A 14122-nucleotide genomic window follows, 5' to 3' on the forward strand; every position below is an offset into this window, starting at 1 on the left:
CCATACTGTGCATTGTATTGCATATAAATCTTGATCTAGGGTATCGAGGTACCAAGTACGAAGGCTGGTACGACCAAGACTGCTCATGCCACACCGTGTCCTCCTAGAGTGGATGGAGATTGCAGCCGAGTAGCAGTATGACCGCTTTCGGCCGTAGCACATGGTGTCTTCTCTTCTAGACATTTTAAGTCTTTGGCATTGGTTCGGTACAAGCAGGAGTACGGGTACTTCTTGTCGTACAACCATCTTTCTTCTCTTCTGATGACGATACTTTGCACCTGGCCTTTTGGTAGGACCACTGGTACGAGTGCTCGTACCATATGCTATCTTCTCGTTTGTTGCCTTAAGTTTTGTCCTTTTTCTTTCTTCCTAAAAATAACCCTACATATAATCTTCTAAGGCATTTCTCTTGCAAACATGTTTTACAGATCTTTCTGTTTAAATCTCAAAGATGAACTAATAGCAGGGGAATTATTCTTTCTTCTTTTGACTTTTCTCAATGATTGGTTGCCTCACATTAAGCGCTAGTTTTAAGGTTGGTCAGATCAATCTTTTTAACTTACGTACGCATTCAGACACTTAAAGGCCCGCCTCTTCGAACATATGCCACATTAACTTTGTTGGGAGGTGGGAGATACTTTTCTGATTCTCCACACTTCTTCGGGAATTACCTTATAATTTTTATGTTGTAAAATCTGAAAGTAACTTTCCCTTCCGTTCAAGTACTGTTGCACCTTCATCATCAAGAAACTCTTCCAAGGATAAAATAATGAGCTGTTTTACTGTGATTGGGTTAGTACTTGGAGTACTTAGCAGTACTTACATGTCTGATCACGTCTGATTTTTATTAGCCGTCCGATCTTGCGGGGAATTTTAATTGATTAAATTTAATATGTTAATTGCGATAAGGGCATAATGGTCCAGGGGGAAATATCTTTTCTTGAACCGATCACCTGAGGACCAGATCCATGTCTACTCGATCCAGTTCAGAATCCTCCGCCGATGTATTCGTCGCCGCTCGCCGCTCCTGACCTTCTCCGTCCTCGACCTGCCTGGTGAGAGGAATAAATTCATCGTCCTCGTCCTCCACCCAACCAACCACAGCCCCCACGCCGTCACCGAAGAAGAAGAAGGCCGGATCTGCGCCGGCTGAATCGGCGGCGACGGCGGCGGGTGATCCCATCTCTTCGCGCGTACCATCCTTAAGGTATGAATTCGGCTTGGCATTCTGCTCGTTCTCTTGGCCGTTGCGCCCCTCCACCGTGCATGCAGTACAACCTCAACCCCACAAGATCCGGGTAATTTAGCAGTATGCGAGATTTGTACGGACTAGAACAACGAATGGAAAGCTTCATCGTGGCATAGTTTCTCTTGAGCTAATCACATCATGTTAGTTTAACTAAGATGTTGAGGGCATTGCTTACTTCCTTTGGTACCGCAGAAAAAAAGTGACATACTTGACGTTTGAGATGAGATATACTAAAGGAAGATGAGATACTGGTTCCATAGTTGACTTAATTTAGTTTATTAAAGTCATCATCACTTTAGGTTTGCATAGTGCATGAAATATAGTTTAAAGGAAGATGAGATACTACTTGTTGGGCGTTGATGATTGGTTTCCCTCACATGTCAAACGAGCAAAGTCTTTTCCATGCACTTGTCTTTGCCTATGAGCTATTTTACACCTGCAACATTGATAAACAGAAAGATGTTGATGATTGGTTTCCTTCACATGTCATATGCAGGAAGACATGGCGTATGCAAGTGATGAGAGTATGTTCGAGTATCTAAATGTTGTCAGCAAGATGTTTGATAGTGAGGCTGAAGGCTATGAATTCTACAACAAATATGCTCTTGAAAAAGGTTTTAGTGTGAGGAAAAGCTACGTTGAGTGGGATGGATCCAACAAATACATAATTTTAAGGAAAATTGTGTGTAGTCATCAAGGGTTTCGCGAAGAGAAGCACATGAAAAGAAAGATGGAAGATAGAAAGAGGAGGCCACGAAGTTTAACTCGTGTTGGGTGTAATGCTAAATTGGTCATTACGAGACAGGAGGAAACCGGTCGGTGGTTTGTCAAGGATTTCATCGATGAGCACAACCATCCTCTAGCCCCACGGGATCTTTCTTGTCTGCTGCGTTCGCACAGACGAATTAGCGATGAGCAGAAAGCGGACATTGCGGACATGGAAAAATGTGGGATCCGCAAATACCGTATTATGGATATTTTGTGCTTTCAATACGGTGGATTTGATAAGGTTGGATGCATAAAGAGGGACATTTATAATTTCTCCCATGCTAATAAGCAGGAGACAATCAGTGCCGGTGATGCTAATACGGTGATCATGCACATGATGGCGAGGCGAGAGCGAGATGTGGATTTTTTTTCTTCAAGTACTTGGTAGACGAGCATGGCCATCTGAAGGGACTGTTCTGGGCTGATAGTCAATCACGACTTGACTACGAGGCTTTCGGAGACGTCATTGTTTTCGATAGCACATACAGAACCAACAAATACAATCTGCCATTCGTGCCGTTTGTCGGGTTGAATCACCACCGGAGCACTGTCATTTTTGGCTGTGGTATAATTTCTCATGAAACAAGCCAGGCATACGAGTGGATGTTGCGGACCTTTTCTGATTGCATGGCACAGAAGCATCCGATATCTGTGATCACAGATGGGGACCTTGCAATGCAGAGAGCAATCAGGGTGGTCTGGCCAGACTCAAACAATAGACTATGTATATGGCACATTCAGCAGAACATTGTACGCCATCTGCATGATGACGACGTAAAGGAGGAATTCAGATCTTTCATTTATGATACTTCTTCCATTGAAAAGCATGAGATAGAATGGATATACTTCTTACAACGGAATAAAGTAACCAGTGAGGAGTCTTGGCTGCATCAGATGTATCAAATGAGAAAGTTGTGGTGTGCTCCATATCTTGAGGGGCATTGTTTCCTAGGATTGAGCAGCAATCAGAGGAGTGAGAGCTTGAACTCTGTGCTACATACGCATCTTGAGGGTAAGATGTCGTTGTTTGAAATGCTAGAGCACTATGAGCGTTGCCTTGCGTCGCGACGGATTAACGAAGCTCTCCATGACGTCGAAGCCTTGCAGTCCGTTCCATTTACAGAGGAAAATGCTTCGCCGCTTGAGAAACACGCCGCAACAGTTTTCACACCTAGTGTCTTTAAGATGGTCTTATGGAGCATAGATGCTATCAGCAAATGTCAGATCAGAGAGATACTAGATGGATCAGAAGATTCCACTTTTGTTGTGTCCAAGCAGGAAAGAATGGATAAAAAGTTTGGAGTGCGCATTGAAGAGCAAGGAGGTCTTTTGCACAGGGTGAGTTGTTCTTGCCGTAAGGTGGAATGCGCAGGCACACCATGTTCCCACATTTTTTACATATTGGGTATTTTAAAACAAACAATTCTGCCCAGTTGTTGCGTTCCCACTAGGTGGACTATGAATGCAAAATGTGCATACGCACCTACCAGAAAAAACCAGATGTATGACTATTCGGTAAGCCTGCAGAGGTACCGCGAGTTGCGGAATAGTAGTCACGCCGCATGTTTCAAGGCATGCCACTCTGATGAGGACTATCACCGTCTAAATATGCTTTTGCAAGCACAACATCATGGCAAGCAATCAAGTTTTGAACAAGCTGACAGCAAGGAGTCAACTAATGCTCAGTATAACAACATTAGGTTTGGCCCGTTGATGCCGCACTCGGAGAAAGTTGATAAGGTTCTGGATCCCGTGCATGTGCCAGGCCGAGGTGCACCGAAGAAAAGGCTGCAGGCAAAGACAAAGAAGTCAAGATCACAGAATATCTGTGGCTATTGCAAGAATCCTGGTCACAATCGACGTAAATGCGCTAAATTGCTAGAGGTACGAAATATGTTCATATTTATTTCTTGCATGTGTTTTACTCATAATTGATGTCCATGTGATTTATTCTATTCTTCTGTGTAGGATCTCGAGGCTGAACTGTGATGTCTACATACAGCATGAACCGACGATGAGCCAGAGAAAGTCGTGTGCGATTCAGCTTTGTGTGACGTGGTCTTTACATTCTATTTCATCGTGACAGTAATTTAGTGAAGTGCGGTTGTACTGCCATGTTACTGTATTAGTTCGACATCTTTCGTTTCCATTTTCTGTGTGTATCATTTGATGTCCAACTTTAAGAATGATGATGTATTTCGAACAGGAATAATGGCTAGCATGGAGCTCTTGTTATTGTCGAGTAGAATAATTTTTGTGATGTATTTCTGCACGCACGCACGGCCGCCAGACGGATCTCCCGCGCGATCCCACGGTCTGCATGGCTCATGCATGGCAGGCCGTTTTCCTACGTCGACCCAAACACCGGCCCATCCGAGGTTGCAGCTCCGGACGGCCCACGTCACGTACGATCTCGCGCGTTGTTCTCGTGTAACTAAAAATAGTCCCACCTCGCCCCTCGACCAGCTCCTTTACCTTCTTAAATACCTTCATCGAGGTGATTTTAGCAAGCGTTGGTCCTCATTGTAGGATGAATATGATTCTTCACCCTTACTATGGTTGTCATGCATATTCATAATCATCATGCATATTCTTCATTTAGAGATCATTAATGACTGACGTATTTTTTAAATAAGCGGGGCCCAGTGGGGTGTGCTTGGAAATATTTGAGAAACCTCCATGCACGTTCATCTTGGCTGCATGCAAATCAGGCGGCAGCCGCTGTGCCAGCAGCTGTCAAGGCCTTGATGAATCACTATTCACATGCAGGTCCCCGACTCTTGCATGCAGGTGCCTGGTTTTTGCATGAAGGTCCTTGGGTCGCATCATTGGTTGAGGAAGTATCTCTAGAGTGTTTCGAACTGACATTGCCCAGGGCATAAAAAATTCAAAAAAATACAAAACCTTGGAAACCTAGCATTGTTTGTGCAAGAGATCATGTGTGCCAAAATTGAGGTGATTTGGAGGTGGTCGAAAAAATGCCCGCATTCCGGAGGGACCATTTGGTCTAACTTAAGCCAGTTTTTGAAAAAGATGAAATTTTCCACCACCTCCAAATCACCCAAATTTTCTTGTACATGATGACCCACATGTGCCAAACATGTCTATGAAAGAAATTTTTGAAAAAAATTATTTTACAATGCCCCCTTGAGGCATAGACCGATGTTTTCAGAAGTCAGTCTAGAGGGCATTATAAATTCAAAAAAATTCAAAAAATACAAAACTTGGAAACCTAGCATTGTTTGTGCAAGAGATCATGTGTGCCAAATTGAGGTGATTTGGAGGTGGTCGAAAAAATGCCCGCATTCCGGAGGGACCATTTGGTCTAACTTAAGCCAGTTTTTGAAAAAAGGTGAATTTTTCCACCACCTCCAAATCACCCAAATTTTCTTGTACATGGTGACCCACATGTGCCAAACATGTCTATGAAAGAAATTTTTGAAAAAATTATTTTACAATGCCCCCTTGAGGCATAGACCGATGTTTTCAGCAGTCAGTCTAGAGGGCATTATAAATTCAAAAAAATTCAAAAAAATACAAAACCTTGGAAACCTAGCATTGTTTGTGCAAGAGATCATGTGTGCCAAAATTGAGGTGATTTGGAGGTGGTCGAAAAAATGCCCGCATTCCGGAGGGACCATTTGGTCTAACTTAAGCCAGTTTTTGAAAAAAGGTGAATTTTTCCACCACCTCCAAATCACCCAAATTTTCTTGTACATGGTGACACACATGTGCCAAACATGTCTATGAAAGAAATTTTTGAAAAAAATTATTTTACAATGCCCCCTTGAGGCATAGACCGATGTTTTCAGCAGTCAGTCTAGAGGGCATTATAAATTCAAAAAAATTCAAAAAAATACAAAAACTTGGAAACCTAGTTTTGTTTGTGGAAGAGATCATGTGTGCAACATGTCTATGAAAGAAATTTTTGAAAACAATTATTTTACAATGTCCCCTTGAGGTATAGACCGACGTTTTGAGCATTAAATCAGGGTGTGTACAACTCTAGCTTGTTCTTGCCAAAATGCAGCATGATGGACAGGCTGCAATGGAAATAATGGTGACAAATGCAAAAAAATGAAATAGACAAAAAAAGCCCGCCTACTTGCCCGTTTTCAAAATTCAACGTCCTGCATACGACTAGTAACCCAATCATTTATTGGGCCAGGATGCAGAGGCCCGCCAGATTGTGAAAACAGGTAGCAAGTAGGCCCCACAGGGCAGGGACGGAGACGGTTAGGCAATGTGCTGCCCACTTTAGAAAGGAACTTGAGAGGGAAAGCTCAGCCCGCTATATAAACCGGTGCTAGCTCCCCTCGCTCGGCGAGGTGGGACTAAACTCCCTGCACCCCTGGGATGTGCCCGGCGCGACGCTCGCTTGGGCCTAATTCGGGTTGGCCGTCCCACGCCAGCCTCACCCGCTGGGTCGCTGGATGGACCGTTGGGCCATCTCGTTGTCTGCGCCTGAGGCCTGCATGCATGGGAAGGGCGGCGACGTGGGTTTGCATGCGAGCGAGGCATATAAAACCTTGTTTTCACACTTTTCGATTCAACGTGGCAATTAAAACCTTGGTTTCACACTTTTTTGGTCCACCCGCATCTATTCAACGTGGCAATTAAAGCCTTGGTTTCACACTTTTTTTATCCACCCGCATCTATTCAACGTGGCAATTAAAGTGGCATATGGATCGTTTGGCGCGGCTAGTTTGAACGTAAGCGCGGTAGGTTCCCTTCCCTTCCCCTTTCCTTATTTAAACCACCAGCCCTCACCTTCTGCACACATCCATTTGCGCCGCCCTTCTCTTCTTCCCCAAACCCAGAGCACTCTCTGAGCGAGCCGCGAGGATGCAGTACAACGGCCCACCTACCGGCTCCCACCGACCGTGCCGGAGAGACAGTATCCGGCCGGCGTCGTCGTGGAGAGCACGCTTCGCGTGTGGGCGTTCTCACGCTGGAGGGGTGCAAGGAGCTTTGCCCAGTGGTTCCTCCGTGCGGGGTTCGCCCACCTCCCGACGGGCTCGCCGGTGATGTTCCGACTGGATGAAGTGCGTCCAAACTCCTGGTCTCCGCCGATAGGGCTCACCGTCACCTTCACCAACAGATTTGATGCGTACTACCTCCTCGGCAAGGTGTTTTGGTGTGGATGCGAATTCATCGCATTCACAACCCACAACATCTTCACAAACTTCGACTGCGTCTTCCCCACCCGCGACGGTATGCACACCCTCCCCTACTACATCGGCGAGGACGGGATGGAGAGGAGCACTGGAGAGGAGGCGCAGTGAAGATGGTGGTGAAGGCCCGGTCTCGTCAGCTTGTCTTGCCCTAGCGTGTTAGGGCAAGTTTTTTATCTTTTAAATATTTCTATTAAATCATGTTGTTGGTTCTACCGTGAACTTTATCTATCCGAACTATGTTATGATTTCTACCCGTCTATTTGATATGTTGTTGGTTATCTGTGTTTTGCTTGCTATTTCTATCTTCTTCCCTTGATATTTCTATCTTATTTGACGTCAAAACCAGCAAGTTTTGGGGTTAGCTCAGATTTCACGCGGCCCACGGGGGTGTGCTTGCGCGCTTGATGGAAAAAATTGGTGTCATTCAACTTAGCCGTTCGGGTAGCAGGGGATGTTCCGTCTGGGAAGACGGATTTTTTCGGCATGCTTGAAATGGACCCAAAAATTTTTGAAACCCTTGTACCAACATGACAAGCATCCATGCCAACTGGAAATTGTTTTGCGACGTTGTATGGTTTTGTAGGCTATAATGATTACACGTGTAGATGAAAGGCACGAAAAAACAGTTTCAACAAAGACAACATAAATGATTTTTTACAAGTTTTATAGATGGAAACTTCTTTAGATGCAATGCCATCTCACAAACAACTCAGAAACAACTGTATGATTGATCATAAAACACATGCATTGTTGTTCAAAGAACTGTCTCATGAATAAATTGTACCATAATTGCGAACATAGTGTGAAACAGAAAAAAATGTTTGTTTGCAACAAAATAATCCTGGTTTGAAGCTTAAACTGGTTGAAAAACAATTGAGCCTACTCCATATGGTCTTCTGCACTGCCAAAATCCAGTGACCTCTTGCGTTGCGACGTTGGAGATTGCGTCGGGCTTGGCGACGACCCATGTGCTTCAATCTTTTTCTCTTTAACATCAATGTAACCATACAACTGAAGTTGTTCTTGTTCTTTCTCCGCCAACTCTCTAGCAAGACCCTCCATTTCTTGGATTCTCACTTCCTGTAGAAAACCATAGGAATTGTATTAGGAAGAACTTAAAAATGACGTAGCCATAAACTAGATGCATGTAACATGTAAAATTTGAACCTCTGGATCAATGTCATCCTCGGGAAAACAACCCGTAGTTCTATTGTACACAATGTACAGGTGACATGTCTTGCTGCCATTCAGATCAGAAAGCATTTTTTCTACATCATCTGGTCCTGCAATCAAGAACATTCCTTCTGGCAGCTTCCACGCAGACCCGGGTAAGAAGTAGTACAGTTCTGCTCCCAGTTTGCAACCAAAAGTATCTCTCATTTCACTCATAATGAGATCGTAGGTCACTTTGGCGGGTTCAAAAATTCTGACTTCTGCCGGGTGTTCATCAAAGTATGCTCTCGGGACATGTGACATCTCATCATCCCTACTAACAAAAAATTCCATGACCAGCACCTAGTATCTCACATCAGAGTTAATACATTCAATGAGTAAAGGGGCAAACATAATTTTTTATGTGCATAGCAACATTGCGGTGTTGTTACCTGCTTTTGTGGAATGTATCCTTCATGTGGAGTGACTGGGGATTGTGCCATCTCAAACCTTCTCACCTTGTTATGTGGAATGTATCCTTCATGTGGTGTGACTGGGGACTCTGCCATCACAGGTTTCTTATCTTGCGTATGAAACGTCGACAGTGGGTTTACACACAAATTTTAAAAGGTCATACCATATCTTGGGTATGGCATCGTTGCGAGGTACTTACAAGGGGAGAATTGAAGATATGTTGTTGGGGTGGAGTGATGTGGCATTGAACGGGTGACTCTATCGCAATGTCTCGAGTGGATGGCGACTGTGCCGTCTCATGATGCTTAGCCTACATACAATCGCCGACATAAGGTTGCCACAAATTGGCACGAAGTTTGTATCATAGAATACGTAGGTCCTTAATATATACAATCGGTGCGAGATACTTACAGGGGGAGAAAATTGAAGACATGTTGTCGGGGTGGCCGTGAGATCGCACGGGCTTCTAACATATGTCCTTCCAAACGGACCTTCTCCAGCATGGCCTTATAATCCATGTCCGACCGCTCCTGTAGCAGCTTGCTGTCCATATCCGAACGTGCCTGCAACACATAGGCATCCATCCTGACTCGCTCTGTCTGTATAATACTGTCCACAAGCTTCCGGTCCTTCTGCAACGTTTGATGCATTTCCTTGTAGGCAAGGAAAAACTTTTTTTCCATGTCCTCACAGTCCCGCTTATACTTTTCTTCAATCTCAAGACGCATCTTCGCCATCTTACGGGAAAACTCCTCACGCTCCTCCTTTATCATCCTGTCCACGTATGAACGTTCTTTTTTGAGTTTCTTATCTACCTCAGCGCGATCCTTTTGCACCTTCAAGTCGATCTCCCGGCGCGCTTCATGCAAAGACTTGTCGTACTCCGCACGGTTGTTATGCGCCTCTGAGACCATGGTCCCTACAACAACACATATACCCATAGTATGAAAACTGTATCCACAACCTCATCCAACTAATTCCTAACAATACCACCGAGAAAATATATTCATAACCAGTTCGTACGAACAACTACTACAAACTATGAATCAAAAAGCTCTTGCATGACATCCTGTACTCCAATTACACCAGAACTACTCAACTATGGCAAAGGCTGTATTTTCTAATCTCTTCGGAAATGACTTCTTGGTCGAATCAATGGAAAAAATAATCAGCACTGCAATCGAAGATGGGAGGAGCCGTGGAGGAGACCTTTTTAATCCGGCGTCGGCGTGGTCGCTTGAGAAGCGATGGCGCGATCCCGGCGATGGCTATGTGAGGAGAAATAAGGTAGATGGGGGTGGTTAGGATAGGGTTGATATGCGGTAGAATGGGAAGGTATATATATCCGTGAATGTAGGGTTAATTAGTTATTTTGAAGTAATGCGCTTCGATGCAAGTTTTTTTTAACGAGCACGATCTTTTGGGGGCTTCCAAAACATGTGCACTGACCGCGGGTCCAACCACATATCACGGAAGCCCGAGCCATCGCCGTGCCCGTGCCAACCCGCGGCCCACCATTGCCTCCCTTTCCCTTGCCCCACCAAATTGTTATTCTTCTCCGGCGACGAAACCTGCCATCGCCGGCGGACGGTGAGAGACGAGAGATGTCCATGTCCAGTTCGGCCTCTCCGTCATCATGGCCGCGGTATGGTTCACTACCGATGACCAGATGCCCCGACTGCCCACGCATCGCGCCACTGAAGTGTTTGACAACCATATTGGAGAAGAATGGAAACCATGGGCGGGAATTTGTGAAATGCGAGAGCAAACCAGAAGCGGGGAAGGTTAAATCTATGTTCTGTTGTGTCTTTTTGCTATGAATTCTGACCCCAGATTTATTTATATTTCCTCGGAATTGGTATTTAGGGTTTCCCTTCCCTTTTTCAGAAGCTGAAAACATGCAAGCATTTTGAGTGGCTGGATGAATACGTTGAGAGGCTTCAAACGGATGGCTTAATTGATTTGAGGCACGGGGCAACCCTAGAGGTAGATCTGCCATCGGCGGTGGATAATAAGGGCTATGCCAATGTTCCTCCGATGGTGGCGGATGCGGAACTCAAGGTGGAATTGAAGAAGATCAACAAGAACTTAAGGCAGTTGATCGATCTGAAGAAGCATGCAAATCTGATGGCCGCAGGATTTTATTTTTCAATAATTGTTGTGGGATTTGTTTACTTGTTGATCATCAGTCGTTAGTAGTTGTTAACAAATAATTTCAGTCAGCTTCTGTATAAGCAATGTCATGTGTGCTTAATGCCTTGTATGACCAGACCAAGGAAAAGCTCATTTGAAATCTATTGGAAAGGACAAATAAAATTGAAAACTGATTTCTTGTTTCCAAAATACAATTTGTAACTTGTTGTTCTCTAAAAAAGGAAGAGCAATAAATTCCTTCCAAGAATTTCCAGAACTAATTGTCAACCTATTTTCGTTGGTAATTACGTGATATGTTTGGCGCAATTAGTGGCTAACTGGTTTTTTTTGAGGAATAGTGGCTACTTGGTGTGATACATGCCAAACGTTACGTTCAGATTAGTTGCATTATTTCATTCATTTTTTACACGCAAGTACAATCTCTAACACGCACATTTCCGGTCCATGTACATGTACATGTAAACCAACCCAACATCGATCCGGTTTAGTGGATGGATGCATGCTCTATGTGGCACGAAGTATGTCGGTCGAGCCAGTCGACGGACCAGATCGATGCTACCGGAGGGATTCCATTGTAGACCAACGCTCGACCTATGTCCGGTGTGTGTGATAGGTCCACTGTAAGACAAACATAGTTCCGTCAACCCTAAAATCGTAAACACTGATAACCCTAACCCCCCCCCCACTAAACCGTAAAGACATTCAAAATTTTGCCCCACATGGAAACCATTATGCATGCATTCTCTATGTGGTCATGGGATGCCATAAAGAAAGTTTGGGATCATTAGTACATGTACACGCAAGTACGATCTCTGACACGCGCATTTCCGGGCTAGCATGTCAACACCCTGAAAGCACTAGCTGGGTTCCTCACCTGTATGAAACCAACCCAACATCGATCCGGTCCAGTGGATGGATGCATGCTCTATGTGGCACGAAGTTTGTCGGCCGAGCCAGTCAACGGACCGGATCGATGCTACCGGAGGGAATCCATTGTAGACCAATACTCCACCAATGTCCGTTGTGTGTGCTACGTCCACTGTAAGACAAACATAGTTCCGTCGACCCTAAAACCCTTAAACCCTAAACCCTGATAACCCTAACGCCCCCACTAAACCGTAAAAACATTCAAAATTTTGCCCCACATGGAAACCATTATGCATGCATTCTCTATGTGGTCATGGGATGCCATTAAGAAAGTTTGGGATCATTAGTACATGTACACGCAAGTACGATCTCTGACACGCGCATTTCCGGGCTTGCATGTCAACACTAAACCCTAAACCCTGATAACCCTACCCCCCACTAAACCATAAACCCTGAACCCTGATAACCCTAACCCCCCCACTAAACCCTAAACCCTGAACCCCTAAACCCCTAAACCCTAATAACCCTAAACCCCTAAACCCCTAAACGAGTTGACAATATTATCTTATTTTTTTATATCATTTATCCAAATCTCACATAACTCACGCGGCCCACCCCTCCCTAAATCCCGCGATTACAGCTCCGCATTCTAACCACCCGGGCCGTCCGCACCTCCCACGACCGCTGCAAGATCAGATCGGAGACGCCGGTTGCCCACGGAATACAGGAGTCGGCGGCCACCACTCGCCGCCCACCGCCAACGTGATCTGAGGGGTCGGACGTCAGTGTTCTTCTCGCCACCTCCTCCTCGCGTGAACGCGCCGTTTTACCTTTGCGCCGTCGACCGCGCTATACCGGCACTTATAGTTTGCGACGCACTAACCGCCGCCATCTACTCGGCGGCACCGTCTCCGAGAGAAGGTATTACCTGATCGTAACTCTTTATAATCGTTGTCGGCCGCTCCTTTAGTAGTTGAACCCTCATAGGTTTTGCACCCTTCTGTGCTTAAACCCATAAGTGGATCATATGTTAAATGACCCAGTTAATTTTGTTAAAATTAATTCACTGCTAATTTTGTTATACATTTTCCAATTTTGTTCAGATTAATTGAGCCGGATTTTATCATTGCATATGAGCCAGCAATGTCAGTTTCAGATACAAACCTTCATAATGGAGAAAAGCCCATCTCCGAAATTACGGATGCGGTAAGTAATTGACTGTTTGTGTACAATCGTTTCGTACACATAATTCATGTGTACTCAGTATAATTTAATGGCATGTAACAGGAACTCGCCGAAAACCATGGTCATATGAAGTTAGTATGCTCACAGACAAGGTTCGGAAAAACCATGAAACTGTTGTCACCAGACCACAAAAAGTACATCATATCGGAAACCAGTCTTGGCGGTCTAACCCAGATGCATGAAGTGACTCTACGGCGCATAATGTTGGTTAGACTAGCCAAGAGCATAGATATGGACACCCAATCCATTACCATCGGAAAAACGCCAATTCCTATAACAAAAGAGGACGTGCAGTGTATATTTGGCATTCCGATAGAAGGGGATGATATAGAGCCACATCTGGAAATGCAAACCGACACAGAATTGTTTACCGCCTATGCAAACAATGGGCAAATTTTGATTTCCGACCTTGAAACGGCGATCCGAGCTTCCAAAGCCCCAGACGGCGATTTCCTGAGACGGTTCATTCTGTACGCAATTGGTACTGTTCTAGCACCAACAGCACAACATTATGTGGACTCGAAATTTCTCAACCTTGTTACAGATCTTCAAAACCTTCGGAAATTTAACTGGGGATGTTTCACACTTAATCACTTCTTCAAGTCCGTTCACAAGTTTAGAAATCGAGATCACGTAAATCTACAAGGAAATCTAATTCTGCTCCAGGTTAGTGCTAGATCACTACTTAATGTCCTTTAATTATTGTTTTGTCGCATATCTGTATGGTGATGAACTAATTTATTGTGTAGTATTGGTACTGGGAGCACGTGTGTAGTGGCCGATTGATGTATGCTTCTAGACCACCTCCATTGATCGCACGATGGGACGAAATGATGGCTACTTTAAGAAGTGATGCTTACGAGAAAGGAGGTCTTCATAACGGGCTGGTACCTATCTACAATTGAACTTTCTATATCCGATTTTTATTTGGTACTAATGGTTCATTATATTTTATAAAAAAGGTTGTCATGGAAATTTGTGCTCCTCGACGACCGTCTGAGAATTCTAATAATTTTCCAAGAAAAAATGATGAACA

Source organism: Triticum aestivum, chromosome 7D, assembly GCF_018294505.1.
Source record: "Triticum aestivum cultivar Chinese Spring chromosome 7D, IWGSC CS RefSeq v2.1, whole genome shotgun sequence".
NCBI lineage: Eukaryota > Viridiplantae > Streptophyta > Magnoliopsida > Poales > Poaceae > Triticum > Triticum aestivum.